At 41.8% G+C, this 14,099-nt stretch overlaps 1 pseudogene; it reads left to right on the top strand.

Annotated features, from left to right (window-relative positions):
* The first annotated feature begins 3,586 nt into the window (after positions 1-3,586).
* Positions 3,587-5,311, top strand: LOC147441694 (uncharacterized; annotated as a pseudogene).
* Positions 5,312-14,099: the final 8,788 nt, after the last annotated feature.

Below are 14,099 nucleotides of genomic sequence, written 5' to 3'. Positions count from 1 at the left end.
GGATGTAGGCTCAATTCTTTAAGTAAGCATGATTGGCACACTATGACATCCACAGTCTGTTCAATTTGAGATTTTTTAGGGATCATTTTCAGTTCAGTAGAGGCATTCTACATCAGGCTCTTCTTCTTTCAGGAGAACAAGACCAGTTTTGGGATTTGCTCTGCGTGTGGAGAGTAATGTACCCTTGGACTAAGACATAGGGCATCAAAAAATTTTATGTATCACAAACAAGTTCAAATCTTATTTAATCGCTTAAATGATCTACATTTGTATGTAAGCATTCTAGTTTTCAAAAGGGGTTGCTTAAGAAGCAGGATCAATAAGTTCTGCTCAGTTAGGCTTCTCACTTGAGATAGGCTCTGTAACATTTAATGGTTTAAAAAACTTATGTGTAGCGGAAATTAGCATGAACATAGTGGGCATTTCATTAGAATAGATTCCTAATGAGAATTACAAGAGTGCTTGGGTGGAGAGAGCAACAAAAAGCATAACACCTAGTTAGATAGCATCAACAATACTTTCAAAAGAGAGAGAAATTAAGCTATTGACAATAGTTGAGGACCGGATTTGCATGGAGCCTTGCATGGAGCTGGTCCCCCCTCCAAAAGGCTTTGTATTATGGTTTCTCCCATCAAGAGAGACATTATACAATACAATTCTTTGTGTTCCTTCAAGACTAGCTAGTGCAATGAAGATGAAAGCTTCATGCACTAAGCTAAACACTTAGTAAACACAACTTTAATTATCCCCGTTCTCAGACCCAAGACCTCACACACCTTCGAAGATGGTGAGAGCTAGCAGGGTATGAGAGTAGATTGAGAGGAAGAAGGAGTATCTTACGAGAAAGATGTACATCTCCTCACATAAGCACTCATATTAGCATAGCTTTAGCTTAGTAATTAGCTTGGTAGAGGAGATGAGCATGCATTGAAGCTTGGCTCTTGGTTGGATTTGCATCCACAAGCCAAGAGTGTGTCGATGTAGGCTTCTATCTCACAAGCTTGGAGTAGGTGATGAGCTCTCCATTAAAGCTTGGGAAGAGATAGTCTTCTCTTCCTTCACACATGAGATTGTGTGAGTGTGTGTGTGTTAATACCTTGCAAAAATCAGCCCCCTCTCTCTCTTGGGCGAGCCCTCTTGCTATTTGCTCTTGCTCCAGCCTTATTGGCCCTCCCCAAGTCCAGCCAATGACCATTAAGCAGCATAAGTGATAGCCTTCTGACATGTGTCCCCCTTTCCCCTTTTGTGAGAGCTTTAGGTAATTTAATAATTAAACTAAACTCTCATTGGACCCCTTTGCCTCCTGGCCAATAGGAATCAGGCAAGCCATTGGGCTCCTGAATGCTCATTGGACCCCTTGGGAGACTGTCCAATAGTCTTCTAGGAGACTTATTTCTCATCAGTTCTTTTATTAAGTGTTTTTAAATTAATTAAACTAGATTTACTCTAGCCTAATTCTCATTGGTCCACCTCCAAGGCCATCCAATAGGAATTGGGCACACCTTGTGGGCATCTGGGCTAGGGAGCTGACATGTGTCCCTAATTCCCTTTGTGTAAAGGGAGCCTGTGTGTGTGTGTGTGTGTGTGTGTGTGACTTTCTCTCTCATCCCCTAGAAGAAGGGCTCTCCCCCTCCCATGTAGGGATATGCAAAGACTTTTTAGTCACACACAAAGCATCCAATTTCCCCTAGGGTTGACCTTTGGACACAACCTTTGAATTTTGGAACCTTAGCATTTTGGAAGTCTTAATGGGCTGAACCTTAGGGTCTTTTTAGCCCATTGTTGCACATGGCCCCCCCTTTGGATCCCTATTTTCCCTCCTTTGGATCCCTACTGTGGCCGGTCTGCTAGCTTAACCAATATTCTAGCTTTTTCTCCCCTGGCACTTCCCCACATTAAATGATCAGTTTAATATGAGAAAATCATTTAGGAGAATTAGATATTGATTATTATGACAGGCTCTACTATTAGTATGAGATATAGATAGAGGTTTCTTTTGGCCAAAGGGAATCGGGATAGTCTCTTTAGAGGTTATTGTGATTGCAATCATTCGGTTTTATAATGTTCAATATTTGCTACGAGTAGATAGCTCCACATAGGAGTACTAGATTTTGCAAGCGGATCAGTCGAGCTGATGTAGGTTAGATTAGGAAACTATTGATGTTATTAAGAAGGTTTTTTTAAAAATGTTTTCAAGTAGTAAAATTCTCCTTCAAGGGGAGAGCTATGGTAGGAAAAGGGTAGGACATGGTTCCCAAGCAAGGCTAGCTAAGCATGTTAAGGGGTCTCCTAAAGATGGGTCAAGCGGCCTATAAGAGGAGGTGGTTGGGTGGAGAAGAGCATGCACAATTCCTTGTTCCTCTCAGAAATATGAGGACTAAGGTCTAATGCATGCTCATCTCCACCTAATCGCCTTCTCTTATAGGCCCCCAGCTCTATCTTAGAAGGCTTCTTGACTACTGTTGGAATTAGGTTTGCAGAGAAACGCACACAGCTTGGAGAAGACGAAGGAAGCTCAAGGCACACAATAGAGAGTGTGTTACTTAGTGTGCAATGGAAATATAGATAGCCCTAGAGCGATGGGCGTATATACAATGCACGGGGGAAAAAACCTCCTAAAGAGGGAAAAAAATGACCCGGCGGTCCTAGTGTGTTCACACACATCACTACCACATGTATATGGTAACAAAACCCCCCTGGAGTGATGCGGTGAACGAGAGCTGGCACATGAGTAAAGGGAAGTGCCATGCCCTGAGGACATGATCAATCCACAAAGGGGAGTAAGCCCAAAGCTTTGTGGAAAGCTTCGACCTTCTCACAAGACAATCCCTTTGTGAAAAGATCTGAAAGGTTGTCCTGTGTTGGCACATAAGCCAAGTTGAACTCTCCTGCTTAGAGCCTCTCCCTGACATAGTGGTAATGCACCTCAATGTGCTTTGTGCAAGCATGAAAAACTGGGTTCCTCGCAACTGCCAATGCGCTCTGACTGTCAGTGTAGATAGTGTTGGCAGTGTCCTCTCCAACACCCAAATCAGCCATAAGGCATATGAGCCATACACACTCAACCGTAGTTGTCATAATAACTAATATCTAATTCTCCTAAATGATTTTCTCATTTTAAACTAATCATTTAATATGGGAAAGTGCCAGGGGAGAAAAATCTAGAATATTGGTTAAGCTGGCAGACCGGCCACAGTAGGGATCCAAAGGGGGCTGTCAGGACAAGGGTCCTATGGGCAAGGCCCAACCTAGGGGGTCAGGGACCTAGGCCAAGGGCCGGCTGGACCATTGCGGACTGGGGATCCGCTTAGGGCAAGTGCTAGGAGCTAGCCTATATAAGGGGCGGTAGGGGGGAGGATCCCAGGTTCAGTTACCCTAGGACTTATACTGGTATCAGAGCTAGGGGAGGAAAAGGCCATGGAGGAGGGAAGAAGAAGGGGCTTGCTTCTTGCATGTCTTATTGCATGTTCCCTTTCTCTCTCTATCTCTTTAAGGGTCTCTCTCTCTCGATCTGCTTCGAGCTAGGCTACCATGGCGTGGGCAAGGTCCCTAAGGGCTGCACCGAATAGGGGCAAGATCGAACAGCATGGCGGGCTCCAACCATCGCGAGAACAGTCGCTTGCACACAACATGGCAGGGTGTCAATCTGCACAAAAGCCTGCATGGTTGGGTTCAACGCGAGCGCCTCCTCATGGGGAAAACATCCCGTTGCAGCATCATCAGTAGATGAAGTCGGCATGGCGCGCTGTCGTGCTGTGACACGTACATAGTGGGAACGCATGCTACAAGAGTTATCTTGTATTTTTTTAGATACATAACTATATTTCCTATAGTGTACATATGCATATTTAAGTATAATAATAAGCCTTCTATCTCATCCTATTATTTTTCTCAAGGGTAACATATCCTTACTTTACCATCAGAAAATACTATGGGAAAAGCATCAATAGCTCCGCCTCTTTAACTTGGGGCAAAAAGAATTGATTCTACTATTTCATTATCATCTCACACCCTAGCTAGATCCTATATCTAGGGTAAACTCCAATATATATATATTCTATGTATTTTTTATACTTTTCTTATATTTCTTTTTAAATAGCTACTAGGAGGGAATCAAATCCTAGTGGGACACTAGGTGGCATGATTTCAAAGATACACTTATTTTAATGCATTATTGCAAGCATGATTACAAAACTTTGTCAAGGAGCAATGTCATGCTTTCATATGGCATGAGGTGTCCTTTGGAATTAAATGAAAGTCTAGGCCAAGGGGACCAAGGGAAGACTTTTGCTGCCAGAAATGGACCCTATTTTGATGAATTTTTTACACAAGGTTCCAATCCGAATTGGAAAACGATTTTAAAATGAAAATCGTAGCTAATGAGCTGAAGTTTTTGCCCATATTTTTACTTTTTTATTTGGAGCCACGGTTGAGGAGATATGATCAAAATACTGGACCCCAGTCTGCCCACATCATGCAGGGGCAGCTCATTTCCAACTTTTCCAATTCCTGTTCACACTGGCTCCTCTCTTCTTGTGTAAACCCTTGGGGGTTCCCTTCACCTATAAAAGAGGACCTCTTCTTCCTTGGAAGGAACTCAAGCATTCAAGCCATTGATGAGAGTAATTCTTGAGGGAGTGAGTAGTAATGCCTAATTGTACTTAGCCCCATTAACATAAGCCCAAGCCTACACTTTCCCCTAGAGGAAAACTAGCCATTCTTGTACGCTATCCTTGGAAGATCAACTCTAATCAAAGAAGGTGTTGTACTTGGCGTATCAATCAACGTTGAATTCTCCCCTCTTCTTCTCTCTCTCCCATCAATAATGGTGCCGAAGGGTTTCAATTTTTGTTGGGTTCTCTCACAAACTCTCACAGCCATAAGCCCGGTGCTTTCCCGGCAAGACCGCTAATTTCTCGACAGCGCTGTCTCCTCTGTTTTTTCCTGCGCAGGCGGCCGCTGCCATCGCTGGCTTAATTTGGTTGACCTTCACACTTGGCCAAGGGCTAAGGACTTAAGTGTTCAAGAGGCCATTCACCCATAGCAAAGCCAAGCCTAACTATTTTCGAGCTGGTTAGGAGCAGGGGCTTTAGATTGCACGAGCCTCCCTTCAGCAAATTTTCTGGTTCTTCGGACATCATTACCATGGATTCGACACACCAACCGCAATTTTGACAAGGCATCAACTTGTCGAAGCATGCAAGGCGAGCAACACAATATCTACAATACTCAGTTGGACAAGAAGGAATTAGCATCATGCAAACGGCAAGCAACAATCGGCATAGCATTCAAGGCCTGTAAGATGACATGAAAAGCAACACACTTTCGAGCTTATGGAATGCAATAGATGAGTATTTGTAAAGAGTGTTGCCTTTCAAACACACCGCTATGTAGAGTGGAGCTCTGAAGGAGGGCGGTACTTGAAGCAAAGGGCAAATTCCAAATTTCCGCTCAAGGAGATATCCAAATTTTTGAGTTTTCCTTGGTTATCGAAGTGGGTTTTGGTATGCGCAGCTTAGCAGAGATCATTAGGCGACATGCAAGATGTTTCTCACAAAGGGGATAAAAACAATGAGGATATGCTTGCCGCGTACACGGACGAACGCCATGCTCATCAGGGTTAGTTCTTTCGTAATTCCAAGGATTTTCTTAATCTCTGTGAAATTTTACTTTGCAGACTTATACGGATAGAATTTCAAAGATTGATTTTTGATGCAACGGCAAGGTCTGTTGCTAGTTTGGCTTATGCGTGCAAAGTTGCTTTGCACGGTTGGATCGCTGATCGGCAAGGCCGATTTCAGGGCAACTGGCAAGAGCCCAGAGTTGGGGCTTGTGGAGAATCACGGCTTCTCTACATATGCATCATTTAACCACATTATGTGGTGATGCAGACACTAATGCTAGAGGTGGCGATTGTCACAAAATGGCAATCAAACACAGCAGGTACGAGCCTTGCAGTTCTCACACGATTCCACATTGGTTGCCAATTCGGCAAGGCCATTGGCAGTAGGAAGTAAAGTAATTATTGAGCATGTGCTTGATAACTCTCGTATGCTATGACATGAATGATCACGGCTATCATTCATAGAACTAGGCATGTCTGACATACATGACTTGTACGTGTTCTACTATTTTTCACTTACATTTACAATTCGACAAGGTCGAATTTTTGCGCATGATCGACCAGGTCGAGTCTCTTTGCTATGACATCTGTCGTCAATAGCATTTGTTGGCAATGAGGCCAGCCATAGTTCTATGAAGCAAGGCTTCAATTTATACATCTTGCATTTAGGCTGGCCACGTTTGGCATATGCTATGAGCATACACAAGGGGGAAGGAATAGAAAAAGTGTTTGTAGGTGGATTCAATTTTGCAGGCTATGGCTTTATGTACCAGACGGGTGTATAGGACATACGAGGGCATCTGTGCAGATATGGCTATGGGCCGTTTTGGAATGAGTTTATCTCCCAACTTTCATGACAACTGGTTGCAGCAACAACAACCAGGTTAGCCAAGTTTAAGTTTTTTCCTGTCTCTTCCTATTTACACTTTACTTGGCAATTACTGTCATTGTGCAAAGCAAAGTGCTTTGGCAATTTTATAGGAAGCACGGCTTAAGGGAACTGGCAAAAAAGGGGATATCAGCTCACAGAATCCCAACTAGTTTAAATTCTGCAAGATACTTAAAATGTTGGTTCTCACGGTTGAGGCCATCACTCTGCGCAAGGGCTTACCATTCTTTATGCAAGGCATGCTAGTGACGTGAATTCAATTCTGCGGCTTCATGCATTACGCTTCCGCTAACACACTCACAACTTTGTCAAGGACAAAGTACGGATGGGTTGTTGGTTGTTATCAACACTCAACAATACTAAAAAGAACCTACAATTTCGTCTAGATTCATCGGCAAGGTGCCCCTTTCAAGTCATCCTCATACAATCACGACCCTACACGGTAGATGGTCAAGATTTAACTTGTGTTTTCTGTTGCCTCTCTCGATGAGAGCGTCATACAGACAGATTGTGGAATGCTTATAGGATAAGTTGCAATTCAAGCATAAGATGTCTAAGAGCACATATTCTGGGCACACACTCTACAAATTTAAGGAAAGTTCCTCAGCCCAGCATGCTCTTCTTTTCTCTCTGTTTCTTATTTATTTCAAGAATAACAAAAGTCTTCTAAGAAGCTTTTGCTACACATTCTACTCGTGAGTCAGCTTGAGCCAAGGTGCTCTAACTCATAGCTAGCACGTGGCTAAGATGCTACTCAAATTAGTCTTCATTGGTTCGTCGATTGAACACTATTATGCATAAGGGCTATGAGACAAAGAGGCTAAGAGCCGATGTCAGGACAAGGGTAAGACCCAACTATTGGCATTCTTTGGGTGATTGTTTTCAAGCCATACCCAAGGAAGTACACATCGACATTAATGGACACGTAAAAGTCTTGTCATTACGGATGTTTAGGGTGTCATTTTTGCACTATCTGTTTCTAGTGCGATGCTCAAGTTGAGTTTTTGATACTCTTGCACTTACATCAGCTGATCTATACCATGGAGTCTAGAGGCAGCACAAAGTTGAGATAGCATGGCTGTTAATACGAGCTAGACATATGACTTATGTGGATTTCTTGCTCTCCCTATAGCACTACGGCGTGTCTATGGACATACTGTGTTGGGGTAAGACCCGTTGCTGCATCACCCCATAGGCATTATGGATCAGAGTTTGATATGCACAGTTGGTCTCTCCCACTTCTACTTTCAAGGAAAGACTTCCGCAATCTACCACGCGGCAGCGACCGAACACACTTTTCAAGTTTTTTCCAATCATTCTGTACACGGTTGACTATGTTGGTTACCGTTATCTGCTAGTTGAGCAGTTTCTACAAGGTGTCTTACTAAGGGGTTTGACTACGTAGATTCTAAATCCAAGGGAATGGTTTGCAAGGGCAACACCCCAGGTTCCCAGTGCAATGCTGTTTGTTTTTTTTCGGTAGGGGACGTGCTCCTCTCCATTTGAATACGGGTAAGTGAACATTACGTTCAAATTTCCAGGTACGTATCTATTGATTTGGTGTTATTCCATTTTTAGTATGCTTTGCTTGGTTTTTCAAGACGAATAAGTACGCTTGAATGTTACAGAGCCATGCCAAGGGCATGTCGGCACAAAGTATTTTGGACCCAGTGTCCAATCTATCTTTCTGCCTTATATTGTTAGGAACCTACTGGTAGGGTTCAATTTGGCACATGTTGTCACATGGGATACAACATGGTCTAGGAACTCAAGGAGTTCGGTTTAGCCAGTGGAGCAAGACTAATGAGGGTTCCTCTCACTCCCGTCGTAGAGTGTTTGCAGTTACCTCCACACACAAGTACATCTTGTACTTGAAGGATGTTCTTTTTTACACATCCTTACATGAGACATATTCCACATGTGGAGAATATGAGTCTCTGGACTGACACTGGCGCCATTATTTCAATTATGTGTCACGACAAAGTCCCTAGGTGCTGGTCACATCTGTTTTCTAGACCATTTTTTAGCACGATGTATCAGGAGCAATTTCGTGGCCAGAAATTGTCGGATACTCAGAATGACTTGTTAAGGTACAAATACTGCTAAACAACATTACAGATGGTTGTTTATACATATAGCAAGGCTATAAGTTGTTAATGAAAAAGTTTCATTGTCTGTACCTAGAAGTGATCAATGTTTCACCTTCTACTGTGATTCAGACGTTTCAGCAAGGCTTGCAAAAGATTGCAACTAAAAGTATTTAGTTTCTTTTCAGAACTATTTACATTCCTTTCAATATGGGCTAGGCGCATCACATTTTGCCATAAGTATTGGCAAGGACTATTATGGATATACAGGTTCGGGTTAGTTTTTGCTAAATGCATGCACACTAGGTGTTATGGGCTCTAGTGTTTAGCAAAGGCTGATTTGGAACGGCATGCATATTCCTCAGGTTGTTGCTTATGAAGCATTTTGCACTCTATGTGCACTATCTCTATGAGATAACTTTTGGGTATACTAATCACCAATAGAGGTCATGGCTCGGTTTGGGCATTTGTAGATTTTCTCAAGTGAACCATGATGGTTATTTCAGACATTGTTGCTTCCTCACCAATGTTAAACACTACTATGATTCCCCGTTTACCAGTCATCTGGGACGACTGTCTGTAAACCGTGAGGAAAACACACCTCAGTACTGTCAGTTATCCAAGGGGATAGGCAGATTACAAAGAGTAATTTTGTGCTAAAGGATCTGCTAAGAGCATACGTTCGCACAACACATTTCTGAATAGATGATTTTCTCTCTACTCTAGAATTTGCTTAAGTACGATTTTCGACTTTGAACACCTCTTGTGGTGGGGTTGGAGATTGTGTCAATACTTTCATACGTCAAGGACTTACCAGGTGTGTTGACAAAGTATGTTGGCAAGTAACCTTCATTAGGGATGAACATGTAGTTCTTTGTGTTCCAAACTATTCAGAATTCTAACACGAGGACAGTCCCAATCTACGGACTTTTCAAGATACTCAGGCGTAGGAAATCTGGCTCACAACTGCATGGAAAGTTACGCCAAGGTTTCCTTGCATTATTCAGGTACCTTTAGCAGATCTGAAAACTGGTTATGCCTTTGGACAACTCTTAGTTGTGGTTACTCCTTTACTGTGAGTTATAAATGGAGTTACCATTTAGACCCAAGTGACTCTTAGTTGTGGTTACTCCTTTACAGCACTCAAGTGAGTCATAAATGGAGTTACCATTTAGATCCAAGTGGTTGCAAACAGACAACAATGTTGAAAATCAAGATGTTGCTCTTGATTTCATTGAACCTCCTCACTGCACCAATTATCGGTCATCTAGACAACTGGCTCACTTATGGGACATCAATAAAGAGAACATCAGTATTCTTACGAAGATATTACTACTTGTGTTTTCGAGGACGAAAACTCTTCCTTAAGGGGGGAGTAATGTCAGGACAAGGGTCCTACGGGGCAAGGCCCAACCTAGGGGGTCAAGGACCTAGGCCAAGGGCCGGCTGGACCAGTGCGGACTGGGGATCCGCTTAGGGCAAGTGCTATGAGCTAGCCTATATAAGGGGCGGTAGGGAGGAGGATCCCAGGTTCAGTTACGCTAGGCCTTATAGGGGCGCCATCTGCAAAAGAGCTATGTGCAACAATGGGCTCCAAAGACCTTAGGGTTTAGCCCATTAAGACTTCCAAAATGCTAAGGTTCCAAAATTCAAAGGTTGTGTCCAAAGGTCAAAGATTAGGAAATTTGGATGCTTTGTGTGTGTGTACAAAAGTCTTCACAAGTCCCTACATGGGAGGGGGCGAGCGCAAGAAGTAGGGGATGAGAGGGAAACACACACACACACACACACACACACACACACACACACACACACACACTCTCTCTCTCTCTCTCTCTCCCTCTCTCACAAGATTCCTTTGTACACAAGGGGAAAGAGGGACACATGTCAGCTCCCTAGGCCAGATGCCCACAAGGTGTACTCAAATCCTATTGGATAGCCATGGAGGTGGACCAATGAAAATTAGGCTAGAGTAAATCTAGTATAATTAATTTAAAAACACTTAATAAAAGAACCAACAAGAATTAAGCTCTCTTAAAGACTATTGGACAGTCTCCCAAGGGGTCCAATGAGCATTCAGTAACCCAATGGCTTGCCTGATTCCTATTGGCCAGGAGACAAAGGGGTCCAATGAGAGTTTAGTTGCATTAATTAAATAGCAAAAGCTCTCACAAAAGGGGACACATGTTATGCTGCTTAATTTCCATTGGCTAAGCTTGGGGAGGTCCAATAGGGAGTGAGCATGAGCAAATAGCAAGAGGGGTCGACCAAGAGAGAGAGGGGGCTGATTTTTCCAGGGAATTATTTACTTACACACTCACACAATCTATGTGTGGAGCAAGAAGACTCTCTCTCTCTCTCTTCTCAAGCTTTAATGGAAAGCTTATCACCTACTCCAAGCTTGTGAGAAGGGAGGCCTACACCAACAACTCTTGGCTTTGTGATGCAAATCCAACCAAGATCCAAGCTTCAATGCATGATCATCTCCTCTACCATGCTATTTACTAAGCTAAGCTATGCTAATATGAGTAATTATGTGAGGAGATGTACATCTTTCTGGTAAGCCTACTTCTTCTTACTCTCGATCTACTCTCATACCCCGCTAGCTCTCACCATCTTCGAAGGTGTGTGAGGTCTTTGGTCTGAGACCGTGAGGGAATTGATGTTGTGTTTGATAAGTGTTTTGCTTAGTGCTTGAAGTTTCCATCTTCATTGCACTAGCTAGTATTGAAGAAACACAAAGAGTTGTATTGTAAAATGTCTCTGTTGATGGGAGAAACCATAATACACAGCCTTTTGGAGGGGGGACCGGCTCCATGCAAATCCGGTCCTCAACTGTTGTCAATTGCTTAATTTCTCTCTCTTTTGAAGTATTGTTCATGCTATCTAACTAGGTGTTATACTTTTTGTTGCTCTCTCTACCCAAACACTCTCGTTATTCTCATTAGGAATCTATTCTAATGAAATGCTCACTATGTTCATGCTATTTTCCGTTACACACAAGTTAATAGACCGTTAACACTAGTTCTGTAATTGGACACTTAAGTGTCCTGAGACACTAAAGTGTCCTGTTTTTCTACCAAGTATTGGCAATTTATTTGTCAAGGTAGAAAGATGTTTTTTACTCCTTGCTTCTACCATAGATTGGTTATGAGGGAAAGAAAACACTAGATTTTTCTCCATATCAAAATACAATATATATGGAGAGAATTATGGTAAGTTCTAAGACATAAATTTTAGTAAAATTTCAAGCTGTTTTGCCAAAAAAATCATAAAATCATTATATCGTTTTGTAGAGATGGCCTTTTTTATGTTTATAAAAGCCAAGTGTTAGCACTTAGTGTTGCAAAATAATGGAATGCACTTTAAAGATATGTTTTCAAGTCACATGCAAGCTATAGACATAATTTCATACTTGAGCACGCACTGAATAAGAACATAATTTTGGTCTTCCAAAGGTCCGGACCCTCATGAAATTGGTACTATTCTAGTGCAATTTGACAACTACAAATGATTTTATATGTTTAAACCAAGAAACTATGTATTTTTTGGGCTCCCTAACTCAATTTAATCTCGTTGCTTGAACTCGATCTTGAATTTTTTATCGTGAAAAACTCTTGAAAATCTTGAGTTCTCCATAATAACATTAAAACCAAGGTTTTAGGCACCCCAATTCTATATGTACCATGTACTTTGATACATTTAGTTGATCTACATGGAAAGTTTGATATTATTTGAAGTTTTGAATGCTTATGTTTCAAGAATGAAAATATGAAAGTTTTCTCTTATGCAGTTTTGAATATTTAAAATGATCCAATAATTTATGCATACCGAAGCCCTTCTACTTGCCACCTTGAGTGTTCAATGGAAAGGGCAAGCAATGTATCACTTTCTAAAACTCACAAATGTATCAAAAACATATTTTTCTTTGTATACAACGATATGTTTAAAATGATCTTATCAAACACATGGAACTTTCTCCAAAGTCAATTTTTTCGCACATGAAACTTTCAATTATCTATAGCAAAATTGTGGAAGAGTCACCTAAAATTTTCTACAAGGTCACTTCATTTTTTTTAAACCTTATAAAGGTGATTTCTTCAAATCGTCAATCGCAGTCTTACGAGGGTCAACTTGATGAGTATAGTTCTTGATCATGATACATTCTAAAATGCAAGGTTATATTTTTAAAAGACCCTCTAGCTAACATATTTAAGCATATCAAGAGGGTTTTCTTAAATAAACCGTCTAACGCAAGTAGTATTTAATTTAAATTTGTTAAAAAAAGACACTTAAAGTGTCCTGTTTTGGTACCAAACTAGTGTTAAATGATACATTGGTATCAAAGCACAAGGTTTCTCTTTTCTTGCTCAAGAAGGGAGGTCCATAAGCTAGCTAAAAATGGTTGGTATTATTAATTGCATGTGAGTAAGTAGAATAGGGATTTTTTAGCCTTGGAGTGCGTCTACCTTTGTACAGTTAACGGGGCATCACTGTCGAGAGCTATGGTCTTAATAGTGGAGTCCTACGGGGCTTGCCTATGCTTAACCACTATTGAGCTATTAGAAGCTTGATAGGAGCCGGTGTTGTTTTGGTGTTGAACGACCCTCTCTTATATTCCTTGCAATTTATGGTATTCGAGCCACGGGTACAGTAGATTGAATGCTTTTTCTAAAGGGGTAAAGAGGAGTAGCAACTAGGGCTTGAAGTGCCAAAGTACACCTAAAAAGTTTATACCTAAAAGTTATTAGAATGGCTGACAATAGTAAAGAGATTGAAATTAATGTTGATAACTGTGATTTTGCTAATGAACAAGCTACTAATGATGCCTCGATGCTTGTTAACTATCTTGTTTCTAGGCTTCAACAAGCCATGGGCAATCCATCCCTCTAAAGTGAAGTGCAACGGCAGCTTCATGCTCATGGGATTCTCCAAGCTCCCCACCATGACGAGAGAGCACCTAGGAAGCCTCCTTGTGAGACTTCCAAAAGAGGCCTCTCTCCAATTCGGGAAGAAGAAGAGGATCCATATGAAGGGCTCAGAAAATTTCTCCTAGATGACGGATCTCCTTCTCAAAGGAGAATTCAAGAGCCTCCACCGAAGGAACGAGAAAGAAGTGAGTCTCCTGCCACCTCGACAGAGATGGCTCCATGAAGACGGTGGGCTAAACGCTCTCCATCACCTCCAAAACGGAGAAGACCATCACATGCTTCTCCACACCATAATTCAAAGAGGGATGACAAAAATCAAGAGAAGAAAAAGGCGAGAAAGAGGACACCCTCCTCTCCATCTTCTTCATCCTCTTCCTCTTATAAAAGCGATGGTGAAGACAAAGAAGACCAAGGCAAGAAAAAGGCGAGAAAGAGGTCACCCTCTTCTCCATCTTCCTCAAATTCTTCACCTTCTGAAGAAAGTGATGGTGCAACCTTTGAGCCATCAAAAAGAAGAGGCCATAGGAAATCCTATGCCGCGTGGAAGAGGTTGTCCAAGCTCAAGAAGT

This window comes from Adiantum capillus-veneris, chromosome 15 (genome assembly GCF_014529385.1).
Source record: "Adiantum capillus-veneris isolate H3 chromosome 15, ASM1452938v2, whole genome shotgun sequence".
NCBI classification, from domain to species: Eukaryota; Viridiplantae; Streptophyta; class Polypodiopsida; order Polypodiales; family Pteridaceae; genus Adiantum; species Adiantum capillus-veneris.
The sequence above is the reverse complement of the archived record's forward strand: the minus strand, read 5'-3'. Positions and strand labels throughout refer to the sequence as shown.